This window comes from Ahaetulla prasina, chromosome 1 (genome assembly GCF_028640845.1).
Source record: "Ahaetulla prasina isolate Xishuangbanna chromosome 1, ASM2864084v1, whole genome shotgun sequence".
NCBI lineage: Eukaryota > Metazoa > Chordata > Lepidosauria > Squamata > Colubridae > Ahaetulla > Ahaetulla prasina.
The window spans coordinates 231,423,493-231,450,269 of NC_080539.1; positions in this window are offsets into that span (position 1 = coordinate 231,423,493).

Consider the following 26,777-nt stretch of genomic DNA (forward strand, 5'->3'; position numbering starts at 1 on the left):
ATGAGAACATTCTGCTGATAAGAAGAGGAGAAAAGACCAAGGAGCTTCAAGATTCTCCCTCCCGGGTGGGTTCTCAACCATCCAAAAGTCATCTTGGGTCATTCTTAAGTACTCCCATTCAATGGTGGGATTCAAATCTTTTTATTACCGGTTCTGTGGGTGTGGCTTGTTGGGCGTGGCTTGTTGAGCATGGCAGGGGAAGGATACTGTAAAATCTCCATTTCTACCCCATTCCAGGGGAAGGTTACTGCAAAATTCCCATTTCCTCTCTTCGGCTGGGAATAGGGAGGCAGAGAATAGATGGGGGTGGGGCCAGTCAGAGGAGGCTAGTCAGTTCTCTGAACTACTCAAAATTTCCGCTAACAGTTCTCCAGAACTGGTCAGAACCTGCTGAAACCCACCTCTGCTCCCATTCAGATCTAGGGAGCAACACTGCCAAAGAACCAGCTTTGGCAACAAAAACAGCAGGAAGAAAAATGTCCTACTGAGCAGCAGCCATCTTGGGGGAGGAGTCTGCCCATTCATATATTTTTTTTAATCTAGGCCCTCAGGATCAAGGGTTCCCTTTGGCCCTTCAATCACCTCATCCCAAAATTTACAAATCCTTGGTCTAAAAGGTTTTTCAGTGAAATTATTTTAAAATATTATATTATGACTTACTTAGTTCTTTGAAAAAGGACAATGTTGCATAGAAGGTACTTTTTCTAATCCATGGTTTCCATCAATATCAAATAAGAAGGGAAAAATCTTATACAATTGGATTTTTTTCCTACCTCTCTTCCCCCCCCCCCCAATGATATTTAATTTTTAGTTCCACCCCTTTATTGCTGGGATGTGACTTACTTTTGTGTTTATTTAAAAGTGTATATTTTTAAATTTTAAGTGACAGTGGTGTCTAGATATCCAAAATCTCCACTTTCTCCTGCCCAAAGATATGGCTACCCCAGTCCCCAAATTGGAGTGCTTTGCATTGTAACTAGCAATTTTACCTTTGAAATTGCTTCCTTGTGAGTAAGCCATATCATCCTTAGCAGGGTTTGGTACAGGAAATTGTTCTGGGATTTCAGCCAAAACTGCTAAATGAAATATTTCATTAAAGAAAGGCATGCTACTGATAATTAGGTAATGTGTGGGGCACATACAATATTAACAGTGTGGCACAGCATATCCATATGGAGATGTTCTCTTAATAATCCATAGTCTAACAACAACAACAACAACAACAACAACAACAACAATAATAATAATTCATATTCTCTATGGAGAAGTGTGAGATTGTATCATCTACCACTGTCAACTGCTTATAATCGGCTTAATTTCTGATTAATGCAAGCATTGAAAAGATCCAGAAATTAACATGCAGAATATATCATCATTTTGAGATGGTCTAGCAATGATCTTACTAGGTACGACATATTTTTCTGGAAGACTATAAAGATTATCGATTTGAATTGGAACCCTGATCTGGAGAAATCCATCTCTGCTCCATCAAGGAGTAGTCCTGCCTAACTATTGCTTAGTTTTGAGTGAATTTTGGGAAAATAGCATTTTATCCCTTTTTACTCAAGGAGTGAAAAATAGAACCATCTTCTTACGTTTTTCAGAAGAATGGGTAGTTTGTAGGCAGAATATGGCTTTATGGAAGGAATGGCCCAATTTCATATTAATTAGAAAAGATGGCTTCTGACAAGATGGCATCCTTCTTAATGTTGAAGGATAAAAAGAAGTTAGCCCTGGTACTGTTTGTTGTTTCATGATTATTTTTCTACCCTTTTATTTTATCTATTCATTTTATCTCTGACCGGAATAAAATTTCATTGTTGTTTTAATCATGGAGCCAATAGTTTAAAAAACACCAAGAATGCCCAACTCTGTCTCTGCCACCCCAGGACTGAGGTGCTCTCATATCTAAACTTTTCCAATTTGAAGGCAGAATTGTTGGTAGTTTAATCTAATTCTTACTGTCTTCCCACTTACTCTTATCAGGGGGCCACAGGGGGGCAATTTGATTTTTAATGGGGTCAATTGGAACTTTGTTTAAACCAAGTTAATGGCCTTTTACGCTTCCTCCATGTGAGTAGGAGTCACTTTCTGAATAGCAAGAATTATATGTGGGGGTGGGGGAGATCAGGATTTTAGCATTACTTAGGTGGGGCATGGTCAAAAAATGGTTGGGAACCACTGCTCTACATAAATAATGAAAATGTTTGTTACTCCAAGTGTTATTCTGTGTAGTTTTCTGAGACTCTGCAGAAATAGATGGGAACTGAAGATCACTCCCATCTGTTTCAGCTCAGGGATATCAAAACCCTAATTGACACAAATAAAGGCCCATTTGCATTAACACTAAATAGTCAGATCATATATACAGGTAGTATTTGACTTATAACCCTTCATGTAACGACTGTCTGAAGCTACAACACCCTTGGAAAGATTTTACAGCCTGTAAAGCATTTCTGACTATTGCAAAACATTGCCGCTCCCACAGTCATGTGATTGCAATTTGTGCGTCACCATAGTTGCTAAGAGAACCACATAATCCTTCAGCAAATCACATGGTTGCAACGTGTGAATCAAATTTCTCCAATGGCATGTTTTAAATTTTGCAGGTTGCTGAAACTTGCCAAACGTGTGAGCTGGTTAAAAGCTCTTGCTTTATGATGCAAAAATGGTCATAAAATTGGGTAATGGTGTAATGGTGGCTTGACTTATGACTGCCACCAAAATTCTGGTCATACGTCACAAACTACCTGTAAAGAAATCAAGGTATTAAATCAGTATGCACATGAAGATATTCTAGGACAGGGGTCTCCAACCTTGGCAACTTTAAGACTTGTGGACTTCAATCCCCAAGTTGGCTGAGGAATTCTGGGAGTTGAAGTCCTCAAGTCTTAAAGTTGTCAAGGTTGGAGACCCCTGTCCTAGGAAGGGAAAATGACCTATAGGTGTTTTAAAAGACTAGGTAACAATGCCTGTATGTGGAAAGAAAGAAAGAAAGAAAGAAAGAAAGAAAGAAAGAAAGAAAAGAAAGAAAGAAAGAAAGAAAGAAAGAAAGAAAGAAAGAAAGAAAAAGGAAAAAAACCCACCCATCTTTCTTTCCTTGTTGGTGTCCTCTGGTCAACACAGAATCAACATTCCACAACATCTTGTTCCACATCAAGTTATGCTGAGTCTAGTATTGTGACAAATCTTGAATTATATTCACTTGCTCCAAGCCTAAAGATATTGAAGCATAGAATCTTGTAGTTCCCCTTGCTTTCCAAACTGGACAATCCAGATAAGTCCAGCTGCAATTTATGGAAATTGCAGTTCTGGGCGACAGCAAAGAAAAGAAATGAAAACACTCACTTTTCACCAAGCACTTAACCAAGCATTACTTAAGTAAGACAATTAAGGTTCTTTGAGAAAACAACAACCTGCCAAATTCCAAGCCACTTATAAAGCTTTATTGATCAATGTATGCAACTGCTGTATTAGTCTCTTACTCATCTCTTACTTAGCCTAAATCTCGTTCAAAAACTAGCAGGAGAATGAAAGCTTACTTCAGACTCCGAATGATTCAAAGGAGTGGATGTTCTCCAGGACTCCTTTTGAATAGAATAGAATAGAATAGAATAGAATAGAATAGAATAGAATAGAATAGAATAGAATTCTTTATTGGCCAAGTGTGATTGTGTAGGAATTTAGCACCCACCCCCCTCCTAGAAGAATGAAATATTTTAGAAAATATTTAAAAGGCAGAATATATTTCCCTGGATGAGAAATGGAGAAACATGTTTTAAAGACAAAGCAACTCCCCCCCTCCTTTGTCAATGGGCCATTAAGGCCTGAGCCAGTCCATTGTCTACATGACAAAGATAGGATTAGCCCCTACCCATCTAGCAACAGAATATTACCACATGGCAAGGCTCAAGCAAGCTTGAGAGACAACCTACAACGTTAGCTAAGACCCCTAGACCACCTGGGAGTTTGACAACCAATCAGGATACTCTTCCTGTGCCCCAGAAAGTTCAAAGCTCAGAAAAAGCATAAAACCAGGGAGCACACAGGATCTCTGCCCTTTTCTGTTCAGGATCTCAAGCCATGTGATCCTGGCCACCATTAAACCATCTTTCCAAGCAGCCTCCGTGTTTCCAGTGTCTTTGTCCCCACTTGGAACTGAATCCAGATGGATATTTCTTCCAACAATTGGACACACAAGGAATTTGACTTTGCGCATAAGGCCTCTAAAACTAATCGCTGATTTGTAAATTCAGTTACTATTGATGAGATTAAAACTTCCATGAATTTCACACCCTGTTTATCTTCTGATGGCATTGATTTTGTATGTTCTTTTGGCTTTTAATGACTTGTTTTCTTCTTATCTGTTCCCAAAGCCATCTTTTTTCATTTAAGCTTCTAATTTTTATCCTCTCTGTGTATATACTCAGTTCATTTTTCAGTTATAGTCACAACTTTTAGCTTTAGCCTAGTCTCACAGTGAATACCTATAATACTTTTCTCAGTCTGTTAAAAATGTTATTATACCATCTCAATGGAATATTGAATATTTGAGAAAAACTGAGAATTAGGTTTATCAGTTATTCTCCAGCAAATTAATAGTTATACTGTATTCCCTTAATTGTTCACCAAGAAGGATCATTCATATTGACCTATATTACAGATTGGCTGCAGTTTATAGAAAGATTGTTCATTTATTTATTACATTTATATCTCACTGCAATCCCAAGGGATTAGGATAATGTATAGACCATAATGGGAACATTTAAAATGTGCTCTATAATTGCTGCCGTAATATTTTGAGAATCATTCATGCATCATTCTATCTGTTATGCAATTTTGATGACAACATTCTTTATAAATTTGCAGAATTAGAAGACTTGCATTTGGATTTAGGCCATTTAAATCCTTGCGAATTAAATGGACATTAGCTCCAGTTTTTATATTTTGTTCATTCCATTTATTTAATTAGCAAAGCTTGCATTTATTACTATGGAAGGATATCTTTGCCAGCATCCAAAACAATTAATTATTAATAAAATTTAAGTGTCCCTTAACACCTCAAGCCCAATTATTGGAGTCTTCATAGAAACAACCATATGATTTTCTTGGCAACATTATGGAAGTAGTTTCACATTGCATTCTTCTGGGATTTCTTTTCTTTATATATTTTTTAACTTCCCAATCTAGCCAACAACCCCAACCCTGTTCATGATCTGCCACATCAACATACAAATGTCAACAGTCCAACTAGTGGACTCAAAAGAAGTAAAGACTTTTGGGAGCTTTGAATTTCCAAAAGTAAAACTTTACTGGATACATCATTTTGGTACTGAAGAATCAAAACCAGCTCTGGTTTTCCCATGCAAATGCTTGCTTAGTTATACAATAGCTTTCCTTTCTCCCCACCCCTGGGTGTTCACATAGTCTAATTATGAGACATTCCATTGTTATGGGAACAATCCATCTCCTTCTCAGGCACCTGCAGTAGTGACTTTGATGGTTTCCAGGCTCTCACGATCTGTGCTCAAAATCCATTCCATTTCCCCCTCCCCTCCCCCCAAGTCATTGGCAAGTTGAATAGCTATAAGATTCGAAAGAAGCAAAGTGGTTCAGTCTTGACAACAATATTTGGAAATAGTGTTATAAAAGTTTTGTATTAAATGTGCAGTTCATCCAAATACTAATTTGTGTCTTGCCCATAAACTGTCATAGAAACAGGTGAACTTAAATTTGCTCAAATAAAAGTGAGTTAAATGCTTGGTAAATGTTTAGTAAAAAAAATACCAAGTTCACTCTCTTGTTTAGGGAATCAGTCTTGAAGCTTCTGCCTCATTGAGTTACTGTCCTCATGTAATTTTATTACATGAGCCATTCATTCTCTCTTTGGCTTTTGCCATTGGTGTAATGCACATGTTTCTATCAAATTGGACATAGTGCCGTGTCCCATCAATTAATCAATATCTTCTACCTAGGAAATGTGCCATCTCAGTTGAATAGAAACTTCCCAGCAATCCATACAACTCCCACATTGATGGTGTTCCAGTTGTTGAAGTTCCTTGAAAATATGTCTTTGCTTCCAGGCCTTGGAGTAGGGTGATAGTTGATCTCTTCCTGTTTTTTATTTTTTTTATTAATTTATTAATTTATTTAGATATACATCAGCATTAATACATGAACAATGTGGCATCTGGGTATCGTTCATTTTAATACAAGTAACAATAATGATATTAATAATATTTGTTATATTAGTCAAACTTTTGTAACCTTAGTATTAATACACATTTTTGTATTAAGTTATAATCCTTCATTATTTAATTGTTCAGTGTTTCAGTGTGACAGTCTAATGCTAATCACAATATTAGTTGAGCATATATAGTAATACCATCTTTCAGCCTCTAATCTTTCCATCTGGTTATTGCTTTTATTCTATTATATAAAAATGTGTATACTAATATTCCTCCTATTTCTTATTTCTAACTCTATTCTAACTTCACCATTACTAGTCCTAGTCCTAGTTGCTAGTCCAAGTGTTGATAAACATGTTTGCATTGGAATATAATCTTTCATTATTTTGTTGTTCAGTGTTTCAATGTGCCATTCTAATGCAAATCACCATATTATTTAAACATCCATAATAATACCATCTTTCAACCTGTAATCTTTCCGTCTAGCTATTGCTTTTATTCTATTATATAAAAATGTGTATTCTTTTTTCTACCTCTATTTTGATTTTTAGTCAGGCCACCATTATATTAAAAGGGATTTCTTTTTCTATCCATCATCTCTTGCCCATTTTAATACTTCAATTCTTATTCATTTTTTGGCTTGCTTCCTATACTCCTCTCTTGGATCTTTATATCTATCTACATCTTTACTGTTCAGTCTAAATATTTCTCCCATCTCTACCATCTTATGCTGCCAGGCCTCCAAGGTGTCTGCCCAAGCCCTTATCTCCCTTTTGAAAGTATCTTCTGCTTATCTAATTTCATTTTTAAATCTCTTAAAATACTTTTTCTTTGATTTGTTTCATCAGTCATTATTATCTTTATTGTCTTCTTCTTGTCTTTTTGCTTTATTTGCTGATTTGTCTGTTCTGTGTTTTCCTCTATTCTTTCTGTTGTCTTCTCCTTTTCCTGGACATTTTGAGCTTTGTTCATTATCCCTTGTGAAGTATTTTCTATTTTCCCATCAATACCACGTATTAGGTTCCTTATCTCCCTGTGATATTTTGTCATAGTGTCATTAATATTCTGGAACATCAACACCATTTCTTTTAATATTCCACTCATTTCCCCCTGATGGAGCATCTCGTCTTATTTTAGTAAATCCCACTCTTATTCAATAGTCCAAAAGCCATATATCCAGGCCTAATGTTGCTCCTCAGAGAGCACAATAATCATAGTACTTTATATCCCAGGATTTATCAATCAGTTCCTTTTAGGTAGTCCGGGATCCTGTTCTCACAGTTAAACCTCCAATAGTCATAAAGTAGATAAATATAAGAACAGTAATTATCACCGCAGTCCTCCAGATAAATGTTGTTTATTTTTCTTATCCCAAAATTTCCCCAAACTTGTAAAAGTATGGTATATTTTCCATTCATCTACTGAATGGAGTGGCACCCTCCACTTAGGTTTTAGTGTCTCAAATCTGACAGGTATTTAATCCAATTTTAATTCAATTTATAGAAGCCAAGTGAGTTATTTAAGTAGATAGTTCCAGCATTTTAAAATGCCTTTCCCAAGCCAGTGGCTACCCAGTTTAAAAGTTCAATTTTCAGTGTTTTAAAAGTTTTTTACTTTTCTCCCCTTAGTTCCTTTCTTCTGGGTCTGGAATTTTTCTCTAAGTATTATTCACCACTTTTCCCGGATTTCTTTTCTTTTCCTTTTAGGGTTAAGTTAAGTAAAAATGGAATCATCTCACCTAGTTCCAATCAATGTTCATCTGCACTGCTCCTGCACTTTCTTTGTTGCTTTGGCTTTCCCAGCTTCATGCAGCCATAATGGCTGCCTCCTCTTCTCATCATGGATGAGAGGGAAAAAAAAACCTGGGTCAAGCAGGAGAGATTGCGGCTCTCCAGAACCTGCAGGGTGCCTTTTTTTTCTTCAACATCCCTCCAGGGTGGCTTTAGCTCCTTTTGGAGCCTTCAAACAGTGAGAATTTGGCACAGGAGCATGGAGACCCGCTCCTCGTGTCTGATCTTGCTGCTACATCAGCTGGAAGTTCCCTCTTCCTGTTTTTCTTTGGGGTGTTTTGGGGAGTATTAGGTTTGTCCTTTTGGATGTTCAGGATTCCCCCCCCCCCCATAATTTTATTTTCTATTTTTATTGTCCCATATTACAATAATGTGATATTCTAATGTCCTCTAATTAAATTCTGGTCCTCTAATTACAAAATTCCTAAAATATTTGTCACACTATTATTATGGAAATTAAGGTATCTACTACTGCCCAATTTGGGAGAATTCTCAATGTTCTCCAAAATATCTCTCTCTTGTTCATTCGCTTACATGGGTATTGTACAATGTTGGATAATTTCAGCACAGTTTTTCACAACTGTTACAGGCAATAAGCCAATATAAGCTATAAATATTTATTATGTTAATATAGTTTATTTCAATGTAATATTATAAGCCAATTATTATTTTATAAGCTAAAATAATATTCCTTATGTAACAGCAGATAGTTTTAAAAAAGTTTTTACTCTCTTAAAACTCTTATAAGATATACTTTTAGGCTGTTGTGATTCAAAACCTAGTCACTTCAAAACCGGAAGTGGTTTCATTCTTAAATATTCTTTTTTTTTTGTTTTAAAAAGTTTTATTTTGACATTCTTATCCAATAACATATCCAATAACATATTTAATGTACCCTCATATACAATTAATCGGATCTGCCTGGTCACCACCCCCTTCCTTTTCTTTTTACTCTCCTTCTTTACCTTCTTCTACTTTCCATAACCATCCTCCCCTCTTATCTACATCCTCCTCTTTCCTCCCTATTCCTTTCTTCTCCCTCTTCCCTCTTCCTTCCTTCCTTTCCTCCTCCTCCTCTTCTCTTCCTCCTTCTCTTCTACTCCTTCTTTCCCTTCATTCTAAAGTAGTAACCAGGCAGGTCCGATCTTACATTAATTATACATCTTCAATCATCTTTGTACATTAACTATCAATCCATTTTCTACCCCTCCCTCCCTTCCCCTTCCTCCCCCCACCCCCCAGGACTTCCGAGAACCGAGTACAGGGTATAAAACTAACAACAAAAATTAAAATCTAGCACAAATCATAATCCATAGTCGTTCCTTAAAACCTCCACTCCCCTTCCAAAGACAAAGAAGATACTTTTCTTCCACTCCATTATATATCAGACCATTCCACTCCTAGAATTCTCCAAAGTTTCCAATTGAGTTAGTGTTTATTCTTGAATAAAGTACGTAGTTTTTAATATCCAACCTTCATCAATCAATATCAAAACAACGTTCCATCTTCCAATATTCACCAAGGTTTCTTCTAAAATGTCTTTCTTTCCTTAGCAATCTCTCAAAAATAGTTCATATTTCCGACTTAGTTTCTTTAATTTTTCTGTCCAACCTTCAGGGTAAGCAATAGTCCATCTTTTCACATCTTTAACATTTATATATACAACAAATAATATTACAAATATCCAAAGTGTCAATTGTAATAATTAAAATCTTCACTTTACCTTACTTATGTCAAATAACATTGTTAAAATTACACCTATATCATCCACAATATATCTATTATAACAATTACATTCTAATTAACATTACATCCATCTCTTAAATATAATATTTAATCCAAGTTCCTAAATTTTACTATCTATCCTCCAAAATTAAACAATATTCCATCTTCCTATTCCTTTATACCTTTAATATATCATATAGTACCCCTAAAATTACACATTTATATCCACAATAAGTCATTTACAAAAATTAACCATAATCATATTTAATAAAGTTAAACATTCTCCCTCCCCTTCTTCTATCTTACACATTTTCAACCATCTATTCACCATTCAACTTAACATCTGTTAACAAAGAATTCCCAATCTTTAATACATTAGTATAAAAATCTCGTGCTTTACAAATTGTATTGAGAAAATACTTTTGTCCTTTATAATTCAGTGTTAAACCTGCTGGAACCTCCCATCTAAAATATATCTGATGTTTCTTAAGCTCATCCACCAGAAAGGCAAATTCTTTTCTTCTTAACATTTTAGGAGGAATTTCCTTCATCATTATTATATCTTGTCCTAATATTTGAAATTTATTTTTATAAAATGCTTGCAAAATTCCATACCTAATCCTCTTATTTGTAAAATAAATAACCACATCTCTCGGTAAACACTTCTGCCTTGCCCACCAGGAATTAACACGATAAATTTTTTCAATATTAACTTCAAAATCTTCTGGTTCCATTCCTCTATCTGGGCAAAGGCCTGAATAAAAATCTCTTTCAAATTTTCCTCTTTAAATTCTCTTAAACCCTTACCCTTATAGCATATTCCATTAATTTATATTGTAATATAACCCTTTCTTCCTCTGCCTTATCAGCCTTAACCTGAATATCATCTATTTTATTTTCTAAATTCAAATTAATTTGAACTTCATCTATTTTCCTTTGCAAATCTAAATTAATTTGGTTAAATTCATTCAGTCTTTCTTCTGTCTGTGTACTAGATAACAATAATGGAGTAATTGATTCCTTTAATTTTTCATCTCCTTACTCTGCTCTTCCACCAAATCTTTAAAATCCAGTATTTCTCTCCATTTCATTAAATTTTGATCTATTTCTGAAAGATGAGCCCATAAGCTCCTGTAAAAATTCCTTAGACTGTCTTTAATATCTTCTTTCAATTTCCGTACCTGAAGTGAAGATATTTCCAATAATTTAGAAGTGGTTAAATCTCTTTGCTTAAAAGCCATTTTTAAACTAAGTAATATCAAGAAGAAGAAGAAAAAAAAGGGGAGGAATAAAAGAAAAAAAACCCAATAAATTTTTCTTCTTAAACACTGTAAAAAAAGATAATAAAAAGAAATAGATTTTTTTTAAAAAGAATTCCATTTAGAAAAAAAATCTTGTTATTTTCTTCTTAGAGGTTCCACACCAGCAATTGTAATCAGCATTTCCTTAGCTTTCACTTTCAAAAAACAAAACGCCATCTTTCTTCATCTCCACTCTTCAAATAACTTCTCTGTCAGGGAGTTAAAATCATCTTACAAGCAAATGCCAGCCTTCCTGCTTTCGATTCTTCCGTGTTAAAAATTTATCATTAATCCTCTTCAGTCACGGAGATGGACGCTGCGTTTTGCTCTGCTTTTGCAGAGGCGTTCTGGACTCTGGAGCTTTTTTTGAACTATCGAAGGAGCGTTTCCCATCAAACCACCAGAAATCATTCTGGGGCTTTTCTTGGGGGCTCAAACTTCAGTTCAAATGCTCATCTCCCCCTCTTTGCCCGAGGCAGAGATTTACGAGCTGTTGACAGAAGATTAGCACTGTCTAAACAGCTCTCACAGAATCACAAAGAACGGGCGGACTGAAATTGCCGCCATTAACACAGCGGAGCCAAACCGGAAGTCCATTCTTAAATATTCTTGATTAATTTTCTTTTCTAGTCATGTTACTTCCTTGCCTTCAGGGAGTCAGCCAATATTTCTGGAGAAGTTTAATGTTAGGATGATATTTTTCATATCTTTATCCTCCTAAAGGGAATCTCCATTCGTCTGGAGGTAGTTCCAAATTAGCCCATTTAAAGCACACGAGACCAAATTGGTATAATTTTAGGATATTTATTATATTGCAAGAATATGCAATATGCAACTTAAAGGCCACATTTCTGTGGCTTAAAGAGGAATTTGTGAACCTTGCTAATATGTTCTGTGTTCAAAATAAAAGTGTCAGGCCTGGAAACCATACTAGACTTTAGGGTTCCAGACGCTGCCACATTTTTCCCCTGAGGGGAAGAAGTGGGGTTGAGGGGTATGGTAACATTCTTCAAGTGGTTAAGGTCGGATGGTGTTCACATCTGCAGGAAGAGTGGCGAGAAGATATTCGAATGAACTGGGAGAACGTGGGACCATGTGACCATCAAAGGGGTCAGGGGGGTGGGACTCTTGGGGTTTGTATAACTGGGAAAAGAATCCGGAAGTTCAGTTTTGGAATTTCACTCATCGTGTGCCAGTTTCCTCATGCTAGTAAAGAACTCTGAAAAACAATGGCTTCTGAGGGTTTTTTTTGCAGAAGAGATTTTTCTGGAACCTTGACTAAAAGAATGACAGAGCTGGAAGGGATCTTGGCTGTCTTCTAGTCCAACCCCCTTCTCAAGCAGGAAACTCTATACCATTTCAGACAAATGCTTGTCCAATCTCTTCTTAAAAACCTTAAGTGTTGGAGCACCCACAACTTCTGAAGGGAAGTTGTTCCACTAAGTAATTGTTCTAAGTGTCTGGAAATTTCTTCTTAGTTCTAGGTTGCTTCTCCGCTTGGTTAGTTTCCACCATTGCTTCTTGTCCTTCATATGTTTTAGCCTCCAATCCTTGTTGCTTTTCACTGTACTTTTCTAGAGTCTCAGCATCTTTTTTATATCATGGCAACCAAAACTGGATGCAATATTCCAATATTGCACTTTGTAAAGTGTATTAACATTGCCTTGCTTCTAATGACACTGGCAAACAGGTGATATGCACAGATATTTGGAGGGGATGGGGAGCTTTGGTTTTCTTGGCCCCTTAACTGTTGGTCATATAACTTTTGATATATTTTTTCAGGAAAACTAAACCTTGCTAGTTCACCATGTACAGTCAGCATAAATGATCATAACAGCCAATGCCTCTGAAAAATGGTAGAATCCGATTAAACTTCACAGATTAGTTTTAGAGAAACTAATCCATCTTCAGACTCTAAGGTAGGATGAAGATATCATTTTTTTTGTCCTGAAAAAAAAATACCTTGCCTTAAAAAAAAAAAAGTCGCAATGTCTAATTTTTCAGAAAATGCTGGCAGGAATATGATTCACTGATTCAGTTCCAAGACTGAATGGTCAGTGATCAAATGCATTGGCAATAATTCATTTCTACCAAGAAATGGAAAATTAAATTTACGTTAGTTTTTTCCTTGCTTAGGTCCACATTTATTTTGCTGTGCACCAGGGACTATTTTTTAATCTATAGATGAAAAAGGTTGAAAAGAGGGAAAAAAAAGTTTGGCCCTTTTAAATCCGCCATTTGGGGAAACGGCAGCAAATCAATATATTTATTTTGCATGGCCTAACTGCACATTGTTAGCAGGCAAATTAAACCACTGATCCTTGTTTTGCATAGCATTGATGCTGATACTGACAATGAAGGAAATAACAGGGCTGGGCAGCCCATTCAGAAGTAATGTTTCACGACTCACATGAATCTTCCTCCCTCTTTTATTCCTTAACTTTTCATTTAAACTTAATTTGCCAAATGCTCTGATAGCAACAGTTTGATATGATATGGGAGAGATATTTGATCTGTAAATCTACAGGTAATCCTTGACTTACAAGAGTTCATTTAGCAACTGTTCAAAGTTACAATAGCACTGAAAAAAGTGACTTATGACTATTTTTTCACACTTACGACTGTTGTAGCATCCCCTCGTCATGTGATCAAAATTCAGACACTCGGCAACCGACTCATATTTATAATGGTTGCTGTGTCCCTTGGTCATGGGATCACCTTTTGCGACCTACTGACAAGCAAAGTCAATGGGGAAGCCGGATTCATTTAACAACTGTGTTACTCACTTAACAACTGCAGTGATTCACTTAACAGCTGTGGCAAGAAAGGTTGTAAAATGGGACACATGTCTCTTTTAGCAACAGAAATGTTGGGCTCAATTGTGGTCGTAACTTGAGGACTACCCTGTATCTTTCTCTTCCAGGGTAACTTCCAGGGTAAAGATAGACTTCGGTGTTGGAATTTACTTGTTGTCTTTTTTATTGTTAATTTGATTGTCCTTTATATAGATTAAAGTGAGTTGATTCTATGGAACCACAGCCAGATAAATGACAACTGGATTTTCAAATCACTGCTAGGATGGATGCATCTTTTGGGGGCAATGATAATAATAATAGTAATAAAACCTTGTTGTATACAGCTAGTCTCATGCATCAAATGTTTTCTAGGCTGGCTCTGCTGGCTGCCAGCCAACAAAACAGCAAGCTGGCTAGCAATAGAGATGCTTAGGCTGAATAGACTTTTGAAAGAAAAAAAGTCCTCTTTATCAGTATCTTAGGACAATCACTGTAAAACTATCCCATAGACTTGAGAGACCAGGAATTCAGTAATCAAGCAACTATGAGGACATATGTAGAAGGAGATCCAGAGTTCTACGAATCACACAGCAAGGTAAAGTTCACAGAACTAAGGATTGAAAAGTGTTTTCTTTGGAGTGCTGGCTGGGGAATTCTGGGAGTTGAAGTCCACACATATTAAAGTTGCTGAGTTTGAGAAATGCTACATAAGAACCTTTTGTTCTGCTGCGGTTTGGCAAGTCTTTTTCCTCATCGCCTTTTTTCCTGAGCACCTCATCGGAGCCCAGGTGTCCCTGTAGAAGCTTTGCTTAAGACTTGGTGGCTGGACTTCAAGATCTGAGAGGCAGGCTATGGATTCAGACCGGGAGTCCTTGGAAGGTTGCTAGATCTGCTTCAACCAGAGTAGAGCCTTTGGTTTCAACACTGTTGGAATCCAGTTCCAAGGCAAGTTTCATTAGATGCTCCTAACTCCACTTCTTCCACCATCACCTCCCCCCCTCCTCCTCCTCCTCATCATCTGAAGATCTATTCAATCAAAGTCTCATATAAAAAAACTAGAAGTAAGTCTTTGTCTTTACTTGAAAGCTATTCAATGCAGTTTTCTCTTGGGAACTAGAAGCGCTAGCACAACGCACTTATGTTGTGTTGGCAGGATAATGACAAGAACAAATATGGCATCCAGGCAGAAGAATTCTTGTATTGTGTACCACTATGTGAAGGAGATGTACATTATGATACAAGTAGCGCTTGCTCATACCTTCTCCTAGGAGGGGTTCCAATAATAATATTTCAGTATGCCGTACAAACTTTCTTTACAGACCTCCTAGCTGACCTGAATTCCAGTTAAGTTTTCAAAATCCTGATTATGAACAATTTTGGTGAAACTTGCCTTACACTATCTATGCAAGTACATCCTGAAGCATTTCAAATTGGAACTGAAGGAACTGAAGAAGAATAGTGGGCAAGAACAGGAAGTTTTTTGTATGCCAAAACTGCAATTGTATTGCAGAAGATAAATGCAGGACAAGAAAAACAGTGCCTCTTTAAAACAGAATAGCCCACGTACTTTTTCAGACGATGATGATGGTGGTGATGAGATTTTAGAGTCAATAGAAATAACGGAGTGCAAGTCAGAAGCTCCACATTCTCAACAAAGGACACATTCGATACACTCTATGGCTTATTCATAGCTCTGTTTCATGTACTTTAAAAGAATCTGGCACAGTTTCTGTAAGACTCAAAAATATACTTTAAAATCCTGTATTAATTCCTGAATTGACTGGAAAATTGGCTAGCTATGTTTAGACAGCAGAACAATAGGGCGTTCCTTTTCCATTTACCTCATTAAAATCAATGACCACAGTTTGATATACTTTAACTGTGAAATCATAATCTGTTTACCGAGGATTTAAAGAGCCTGATCTGGCAAAAAACAAACAAACTAACTAATTAAATAAAAAAATAAAAAAATACAGCTTCTGAAATAATCTTTTTCTCATGACTAGAATTAGATGTTATAATTTACTGCCTAGTATTGCCAGAGTGCAAATGCCTACAATGAAAGAAATTCATTTTCAGTTTCATTTAGGAACTTTTAAAGAACAGATTGGAAAAGACACCTGTCTGAAATGGTACAGGGTGTCCTGCATGAGCAGGGGGTTTCACTAGAAGACTTCCGAGGTCCCTTCTAACTCTGTTATTCTGTAAAATACTGTTCTGTTATTGTTTGTGGATGACCATTGTTAGCTAGACCTAGGATATTGAATTAGAGGAGCTTTAAGCTTGATTCAGCAAAGCCATATTTAGGATATTATTTCTTAAAATTTTGTGTGGTCTCTCTGTCCCTCTCCCTCCCGCTCCCTCCCTCCTTCTATGCTTCCAGTCAATTTTTGATTCCTGAAGCTTAGGCATGATGATTTCCCCCAGCTCTTAGAGCTATCAAATCCACTAGAGATTCCTATTTTAGGGAGAACCACTCTATGGAGCAAAAGAATGGAGGATCTTCTCCTTCTCCATGAACTGGTTCTGAGGCTTTTGGTGAAAGGCACTGAGCAATCCATTCAGCTGCTGAAAATTTTATTTTCCTGCGGTCAGTTTCCATGTGTGCAAAAATATCAAATAATCGACCACAGGGCCTAATTCTTAGAATATATGGCCCAACAATGTAATAAAGTCTTTGATTATTTTGGAGTCTTTTTAAATACACATTTACAGGAGCCTTGAATAAAAAGACATTCGATATGTATTGGGCCAAGCCATCATAGATAGGTTGATAGATATTCATACAGAATCTCTTTAAATACAATATCAGGCTGCAAAACGGAGATGCAATCATGTATTTACTGAGAAGATGGAATAACCCTTTGAAATCTTTCAAGCATTTGCCAACACTCAATTTCTTATAAATGGGAGCAAACATCCGGCAGTGGATAAATGATAAATTATCAGTTGGCAATTTTTCTGCTGCTTCGTTTGTGACATTTACATCTCATTCAAGAGCCTAAGGCAATTTATGTGGGGCTTCTCCATTTTATGCCCTCCCTGCAAAACAGGCTGGATGACAGTGACTGGCCTAAAATCATCCACTGAAGTTCTGAAGGCTTTAATCTTTTAGCCCAACACCTTAACCACTATGCAATGCTGATTGTTACCCAGATTGTTGTGGGTGTCTCAGAGGGCTTGTACTTGGTGACACATCAGAACCTCTGTATAATCACACTGTTTTGCCAGATTAAACAAAAATAGCTTGATAAAGATGTCACTACCTTACACCTTTGCTTATTTTGAAGGTATGTTGTGAAATGGCTGCAAGGACCGGACTGCTGGTCCCAGGAATAAGGATGATCACATGGACAACAAAAGCCTTTTTGAGGAGCAGTTTTCTCTTCACTGGAATCTATGTGGAAACGTTGCCCATGTTGAGAACAGCCAGTTCTCATTGGAAGAGGAAAATAATAGGAACAGCATGAATTTTATTGAGAACCTTCTGCAAAGTTGTTTCTGAACTCTCCACCCATTCCCTCTTTTAGCAATAAATCCACATTTTCAATAACCTGTAAAGAATGTTGATATCTCTTCTTGCTGCTCATTTACATTTTCCTTTAAGGCATTCATAGCTTAGCCTGAATTTTGTTCTGCACGTTTTCCCAAATATGGTAGTGAAAGTACTGAGACACGTTCCATATCTTTAATATAAGTTTGCTCATACTGCATTATGGGGAAAAGAGGTCATAAAACCTTCATCAGTAAAATCCTTCTAAGATTTAGCCATAATTTGCATCTCCAACCTGGATGATCCATATTTGGCCTGTTTCTGGCATGATTTTCATTTTTGCTAGTTTAAAAGGCCAAAGAAAGACTGTTCATATGAACCAAGTGGAAATGAATCAGGAATGCTAATAAAGATCAAGTAGACACTTGTAAAGTGATTTAAGGTGTTTCAGCCATAATTACTCTAAATCTAATAAAAATTAAAAAAAATAGTGCTTTTCAAGTCATTCATCCAAATGAATACTTCCCCCAAATTGTGTATAATAAGCTAGGATGATTTATTTATTGCTATAGTGCCCGGAAGAAAAGCAGCAAATAATTAATTAAAGCTGCAAGTTATAGTAAGTAAGCTGTGCCGTGCTAACTTTTTCATTAGTGCTGCTATGATCTTTTTTTTTCCAGTTGGATGATATTTTTTACAGGTAACTCATACAGTTTTTGCCCTGAGTTATTTGTTATTCAACCAATAGGAAGGCGTCACATATATACAACTCACAAAATAGTCCAAAGCACACATTCCAGTAGAGAGAGAATTTCCCTGAGGATGGGTTCCAGCATGAGTCTGAAAGCTCAGAAGACTAAACTTCTGGCCCCGGTTACTGACCCAGACTGGATCTTGCAATATTATCCTGGAACATGTATATTTGCTTTTACTCAATATTTTATTCAAACAACTTATTGATGTGTTCTGTAACATTATCTGTTTGGCTCATCAGTATTTCTAATTTCCCCATTCTCTCACTTTTCAATGGAAGAACAACTCCTACACAGGTAATCCTTGACTTACAACCATTTGTTTAGTCACTGTTTGAAGTTACAACAGCATTGAAAAAAGTGACCTATGACTGTTTTTCACACTTTTGACCATTGTGGCATCCCCATAGTCACATCACATGATTAAAATTCAGGCACGTGACAGTTGCATTATTTATGACAGTTGCAGTATCCTGAACTTTACAACCATGGTTACTAACTTAACAACTGGAGTGTTTCACTTAACAACTGGTCATAAAATGGGACAAAACTTACTTAACATCTGTCTTGCTTAGTGTTGGAAATTTTGAGCTCAATTGTGGTCCTAGGTTGAATATTACCTATAGAGTATTTTTTTCAGCTAAAGAAATGTGAGAAGCCAGGAGGATGAAAGGTGATGGTGAGATAAATAACAGAGATACGGTAGCTTCCTCCACAGCTACCTCACAAATATAAGTGAAAACAATTCCTACCAAAATATTTTTAAAAGCACTTTGTAAAGAAGGCATGAAAACAGCAATTGCTTGCAAAGGAACAGAAAACCTGTGGGGTACATCTAGGAAGGTGGAATATGACCATAATTTCTGGTTTTGTTTTGATATGCCCTATTACCTATGATGAGCATAGTCTGTACAAATGTACCTTCTTGTGTTCAGTTCCGGGCCTCTCTTGCAAAGTTGATGTCCAATCTAAATATACATATCAATTCAATTCAGTTTATTATAGTCATAGACCAGTGACCAGAACAAATAAAAACACTCAGTAAATATACAATTAAAAATTGTAGTATAAAATAATAAATAACTAAAATCTGTGATACAGCCCAGTCTGTCAATTATACATGGTCTAACTATACTAAAATTACAATCCATAAACTGTGTGGCCCATTGTCAGTTTAATTGTCAGGGATGTCAAACTCAAGGCCTGTGGGCTGAATTCGGCCCATGGGGTTGCCCTGGCAACAGTAAAGGACTGGCCTACAGTGTCTCTGCCAGCAAAAATGGAGATCCGGGGCGGGGGCACACACACGCCCCCTTCAGCTCTGTTTCACTGGCAGAGGGCTGCAGGAAGCCATTGGGGCAAAAAATGGGGCTGCGGGGGGCACGCACAGCCCCCCCCCGGCTCCATTATCTCTGGCAGAGGGGTAGCAAAACAAACTAAAAATAAACAAAAAAAAGGAGTTATGTTTCCCCTTTTGCATTTGAGCATAGAAGATTTCTGAATTTTAATAATTTTAACTGGGGTATTTTATTATGGGTCTAATTTGACGGTTTTAATTTTCGGCCATTTATAAAATATGTATTTTAATTGTTGTTTTAATTTGTACACTGTATTGTTTTAATTTGGCTGTACACCGCCCTGAGTCCTTCGGGAGAAGGGCGGTATAAAAATCTAAATAATAAATAAATAAATAAATAAATAAAAAACCCAGCCCCCCAGGATCAAACACAATCCTGATGCGGCCCTCAATGAAATTGAGTTTGACACCCCTGGTTTAATACTAAAAGGGAAAGGAATAAACAGTGTAAAGGGTTTGCCACATTTGTTATGTAACATAACTGTGTGTCCGATGAATCCCTAGTGTTGCTGCCCAGAATCTAGCTACCTGCACTGTAGTTATGGACTATTCATTCTTAAGCAGCCACTGGAGATAAACAGTGTCAGAATGGCCAGGATACCTAGCAATTATTGGAAGAATATGTTTTTTCCAAATCTCTGTGTAAAAGGAACATCAGAGGAGTATGTGACCCAGAGCCTCCACCTCTCCTGATCCACAGGTAATAGAGTCTTTCAGTCAATGGTATCTTTTTATACTTGCCATAAAGGGCGGCTGATGGAAGCACATGGCAACGTGTGAGCGAAAATGTTTTCCAGTGGTTTGCTGAATCCAACTGGCTGGTTACACACACACACACACACACACACACACTATTGTTCAGAGACTTTCTGAACAAGTTTTATATTATTTATTATTTATTTATTTATTATTTATTTAATCATATTTATATACCGCCCTATCTCCCGAAGGACTCAGGGCGGTTTACAGGCACTTAAAAAACACATAAACACATAAATACAATATAAAAACAATTAAAAAACTTATTCTATAAGCCCGTTAATTAAAATATAAAAATAAAACCCAATTAAAACCCATAAATTTAAAATCTAGCTCAGTCCTGCACAAGTAAATAGGTATGTTTTAAGCCCGCGGCGGAAGGTCCGAAGGTCCGGAAGCTGACGAAGTCCGGGGGGTAGTTCGTTCCAGAGGGTGGGAGCCCCCACAGAGAAGGCCCTTCCCCTGGGCGTCGCCAGACGACATTGCCTCGCTGACGGCACCCTGAGGAGACCCTCTCTATGAGAGCGCACGGGTCGGTGAGAGGTATTCGGTAGCAGTAGGCAGTCCCAGAATAACCCGCCCAATGCCATGGAGCGCTTTAAAGGTGGTCACAAAACCTTGAAGCGCACCCGGAAGGCCACAGGTAGCCAGTGCAGTCTGCGCAGGATGGGTGTCATGCGGAGCCACGAGGGCTCCATCTATCACCCGCAGCCGCATTCTGGACTAACTGTAGCCTCGGATGCCCTTCAAGGGAGCCCCATGTAGAGAGCATTGCAGTAATCCAGGCGAGACGTCACGAGTGCGTGGGTGACCGTGCATAGGGCATCCCGGTCCAGAAAGGGGCGCAACTGGCGTACCAGGCGAACCTGGTAGAACGCTCTCCTGGAGACGGCCGTCAAATGATCTTCTAGAGACAGCCGTTCATCCAGGAGGACGCCTAAGTTGCGAACCCTCTCCATCGGGGCCACTGACTCGCCACCGATGGTCAGCCGCGGATTTAGCTGACTGTACCGGGATGCCGGCATCCACAGCCACTCTGTCTTGGCGGGATTGAGCTTGAGCCTGTTTCTCCCCATCCAGACCCGTACGGCCTCCAGACACCGGGACAGCACTTCGATAGCTTCGTTGGGGTGGTCCGGTGTAGAAAAGTACAGCTGGGTGTCATCCGCATACAGCTGGTACTTCACACCGAAACCACTGATGATCTCACCCAGCGGCTTCATGTAGATGTTAAGTGAGGCGCCTCGGGGCCGACCTCTGCCCCCCTGTCAACACCGACTGCGACCGGTCGGAGAGATAGGAGGAGAACCACCGATAAACGGTGCCTCCCACTCCCAATCCCTCCAACCGGCGCAGCAGGATACCATGGTCGATGGTATCGAAAGCCGCTGAGAGGTCTAATAGGACCAGGGCAGAGGAACAACCCCTATCCCTGGCCCTCCAGAGATCATCCACCAACGCGACCAAAGCCGTCTCCGTGCTGTAACCGGGCCGGAAACCGGACTGGAACGGGTCTAGATAGACAGTTTCATCCAGGTGCAAGGGAAACTGATATGCCACCATACTCTCTACAACCTTCGCGAGCGGGTTGGAGACCGGACGATAATTACCTAAAACAGCCGGGTCCAGGAGAGGCTTCTTGAGGAGGGGCCTCACCACCGCCTCTTTCAAGGCGGCCGGGAAGACGCCCTCCACCAAAGAAGCGATCGTAATCGCCTGGAGCCAGCCTCGTGTCACCTCCCGAGTGGCCAGCACCAGCCAGGAGGGGCACGGGTCCAGTAAACACGTGGTGGCATTCAGCCTACCCAACAACCTGTCCATGTCCTCGGGAGCCACAGGGTCAAACTCATCCCAAACAATATCGCCAAGACCACCCTCGAGCATCTCACCCGCGTCACCGTAATCTTGGTCCAGACCATCCCGAAGCTGAACGATTTTATCGTATAGATAACCATTAAACTCCTCAGCACGTCCCTGCAACGGGTCATCCCGCTCCCCCTGGTGTAGGAGGGAGCGAGTCACCCGAAACAGGGCGGCTGGGCGGTTATCTGCCGATGCAATGAGGGAGGAGGCGTAGCTACACCTCGCTTCCCTCAATGCCACTAGGTAAGTCCTAGTATAGGACTTCACTAGTGTCCGATCAGCTTCCGAACGGCTAGACCTCCAGGAACTCTCTAGGCGTCTTCTCCGGCGCTTCATCCCCTCAGCTCCTCGGGGGACCAAGGAGCCGGTTGGGACCCGCGCCGGGTCAGAGGTCGCAAAGGCACGACACGGTCTAAGGCCCCGCGGCCCGTTCCCAGGCCGCAACAAGTTCCTCAGCCGAGCCGTGAGCCAGACCCTCAGGAAATGGCCCAAGCTCCGTCCGGAACCCATCCGGGTCCATCAGGCGCCTGGGACGGAACCAACGTATCGGCTCCGTCTCCCTGCGGTGGTGAATGGCGGTCAGAAAGTCCAGGCGAAGAAGAGAGTGATCTGACCATGACAAAGGTTCAGTGACTATTTCCTTTAAGTCCAGATCTCTCAACCACTGACCAGAGAGAAAAATCAGGTCCAGAGTGCCACCCCCAATGTGAGTAGGGCCATCAACTACTTGGGTCAGGTCCAAGGCCGTCATGGAAGCCATGAACTCCCGAGCTGCCGTCGATGACGAGCCGGAAGATGGCAAGTTATATGGTCAAACATATCAAGAAAACAAATTTATAAAGAACATTAGTAGTCCATCCTTTTATGACTGTGTCTGTGTGTCTGTATATATACACAAACATACCCACATACATACCCACACAGTTACTAAATATAAAAAGTGTATAGTATATTTGTTTAGAAATAAGGTTTTATTCCTACAGGATTGCTCATAGAAATGATCCTTAGTTGAAATGTTTATTTGTCAGAAATCTTTCTTATTACTGATACAGAGAATATTTGTAGCTCATGGTTGAACCTTGACGCTGTCTGAGCTTGATGGTTTTCTTGCAGATGTTTCATTACCAAACTAGGTAACATCATCAGTACTCACATGATGTTACCAAATTTGGTAATGAAACATCTGCAAGAAAACCACCAAGCTCAGACAGCATCAAGGATCTCACTGTCTTATTAGTACAGGTAACATTAAAGGGCTGTTGAAGCCAGATTGGCCATTGATGAGATCAGGTCAAAGACAGACAAAACAACTTTGAAGTCAAGCTGCCAACAATAACCACAAATGATTAATAATAAGATTGTAGAAAGAAAGAAGAGAAAAAATGCAATGTATTAAGGAGGTTTAACAAAGCTAGATTTTCTTTTTTGAGGAAAACAGTTTCCTAAAACATGGAAAAGTGGCTATAATCTTGTACTAGTCTTCAGTGATAAGATGACATAATTTCCCATCCCACTACATATTTAGGCCTGCTGCTTATTTCTTTTTAAAGCAAATTTCCTGATCATCAAAAAGGTGTCTGCTCTTGTGACTGGATATGAAAATAAGGAGTGTGTGTGTGTGTGTGTGTGTGTGTGTGTGTGTGTGTGAACCCATTTTTTCTTCAAATTATTAAGAACTCTTCCTTTCATTTGAAAAGTAATGTTTACTCATTTAAGTTTACTGAACAACTGAATTCCAATCAAATGTTCAGTATATTAAAAGAGGTGAATATTGTATTGGTTTTCTGGCTGGCTGGTTCCAAAATATGTATTTGTTTTAAAGAGAAGGGCTGCTTACAACTATTGCATTTTATGATTTGGTTTGGGAGAAGGTTGTCCATATTTAATGTGTCTCATAAAAACCTTTGTTATTCTCTCTCTCTCTCACACACACACAGAGAGTGTTATTTATTATTATTAAATTTATTTGCCGACCATCTTGCCATGGGTCTATTCTGGGTGGCTTACAATAGTAGAATGTAAAATTATAAAAAATGTAAATATAACAATAGTAAAACAATGAAACAATAGAAATAAATAATGGAAATACGTCAGTAGGAGTTACCGTATATACTCGAGTATAAGCCGACCCGAATATAAGCCAAGGTACCTAATTTTACCACAAAAAACTGGGAAAAACTATTGACTCGAGTATAAGCCTAGGGTGGGAAATGAGGCAGCTACTGGTCAATGTAAAAAATAAAGATAGAGCCAAGTAAAATAACATGAATATTTATTTGAATATTTATTTTTATACTTGATACTTAAATCTTGTTTGTTTGGATAATGCTTGCAGCTGCCTTCCAAAAGTAGGAAGAGGCTTCTATTAATTAAATACAGTTAATATACTCACCTGCTGTATTATAAATAGATTTCACCTTTTGTCATAGTAAAATAGAGTTTGGTGGCAACTTCTTCAGTAGTTTTTGAAAGCTTTCAGATACAAACAAATGTCTCCCAATGCAATGTACTTTATGTCTTGTAAGTAATTTAGACTTTGTACCTACCTACCAGGCATAATTCCTACGAGATATAATAAAAATAGTCGGTTTGGTCTAAAGGGTACCATGCTAGAAAGCCAGAGACCATGAGTTCTGACCTTGGGCTAATCATACTCCTTCAGCCATATTCGCCTCAGAGTGTGGTGGTTGTAGGGAGGAAAATGTCTGCTGGATACGTTTGCCATCATGAGTTATTTGTATAAGTAATTCAGATGGCAAAGCACAGGCATATTTTTTAACTTCTATTATTTGAGCAAATCAATTAGATGGCTCTATAAGTTGAATGTTATCTAATGTAAATTCAGAAGAAAACTGATATTAGGCTATTCCAGTAGGGAATAGTAATATTCAGGTCTTCAACCATTCACTTGTATCTTTTTTTCTAATTGGATGGCTCCTACTATCATCAATCTTGGTATCTTTCTGGCGGCTCCCCCGCCCCGCCCTCTCACTGCACCACCAGGGCTTTCTTTCTTCTCCCTCCGTGCTTCAGAAGCTGGGCTTTTAAATGGTTTCCTCGCGGCACAGCCTGGCGGGAGTTACTGCGGACCCGAGCCAAGCCGGTCCCAGTCAGCGAGCGGTGGCGGAGCGGCGCTCGGCATGTCGGGGAAACCCTCCCTCCCTCAGCCGAGAAGGCTGGCGGCTCCCCCGCCCCGCCGCGCGGACCCGAGCCAAGCCGGTCCCAGTCCAGCCGAACGGTGAAAGCGGAGCGGCGCTCGGCATGTCGCTTTCACTGTTCGGCTGGAGTGGGACCGGCTTGGCTCGGGTCCGCACGGCGGGGCGGGGGAGCCACCAGCCTTCTCGGCTGAGGGAGGGAGGGTTTCCCCGACATGCCGAGCGCCGCTCCGCTTTCACCGTTCGGCTGGACTGGGACCGGCTTGGCTCGGGTCCGTGCGGCGAACTGCTCAGCCTTGGGCAAATCCCGCCGGACGATCTCGCCGCCTCTTTGGCGTCTCCTGTGCGGGGTTCCCGAAGTACATCGAGACGTAGACTCGAGTATAAGCCGAGGGGGCGCTTTTCAGCACAAAAAACGTGCTGAAAAACTCGGCTTATACTCGAGTATATACGGTAAACGATGGGCAATGCTGAGAAGAAAATTGAGGTGGGTGGGTAGGACCTAATAAACCATCTGAATCTGACTGTTCTGCGGAACCATTTGTGATGGTCTCAGGCCTGCAGCAAGTTGAAACTCAGAAAAAAACAAGAAGGTTTTGTTTTAAGAGAATTTGCAGCACGTACATAGGATGTGTAGGTTATGAGTTGAGGGTACTTTAGGAACTTCAAGAAAAGAAGAATGCCTTTGGTCCATGATTTCTCTCCAGAAATAACAGAATAAGAAAATATTCATCAAGCAGGCTTGAATGTGCTTTTGTCACATGTTTGCTTTTGTTTTAAAATAGCTTGATTTGGTTTCTTAATATTTCTGTTGGCGGTGCATAGAAGGAAGTCCTGCTTGAGTTCTTGTTTAGGATGAATTGTCACTTAGATATGACTCACCTTAAGGAAAGTAGGAGATGCATAAAGCTTAGATGTCCCATTTTTAACTCTTCCATAAACTTAAGAAGTGTCTTTTTTGTTATCGTAGGTTTTGTTTTTCCTTTAATTATCTTAAGATGATTTGTCTGGCTATTTTAAAACAAAAGCAAAATTTTACACCAAATTAATTTTTTCCTTCCTCCCTTTCTAGGGTTATAATATATAAAATATTTCAGTGGACATCTTGCAGTCTAGCAGAAAATAACACCATACTTAGTTTTTCAGTCTTCCTTAATATTTTTAAATGGAGTACTGATCATCAACCTTTTCCTTCTTTTTTTTTAAAAATAAGTAATTATAATGAACAATATTTAAAGCTGTGAACAGATGGAAGGATTCAGAGAGTAGAACAAGTTTTGCCATGTATATGATCTCTCTGTTACTGCTGTTTGATGTTCTGTTAGTTCCATTAGTGGAAATTGTTTGGTATGAATTAGAAATCTAAATAGCTGTAGAAACACAATGACAGATGGCAAAATCCCAGATGGAACGTATGGCCAGCAAACTGGCTGCTATTTGTTTTCACTCCAGTATAGACAGCAGACATATTGTATCTGTAAAACAGCTGTGACAAACATTCAATTCCAGAACTTTCTTAGATACATTTTGAATAAATTGGTGAATGGAGGTCTGGGAAGATAAAGTTTCAATTGCTATCATGTATAGTCAGAGGCACAC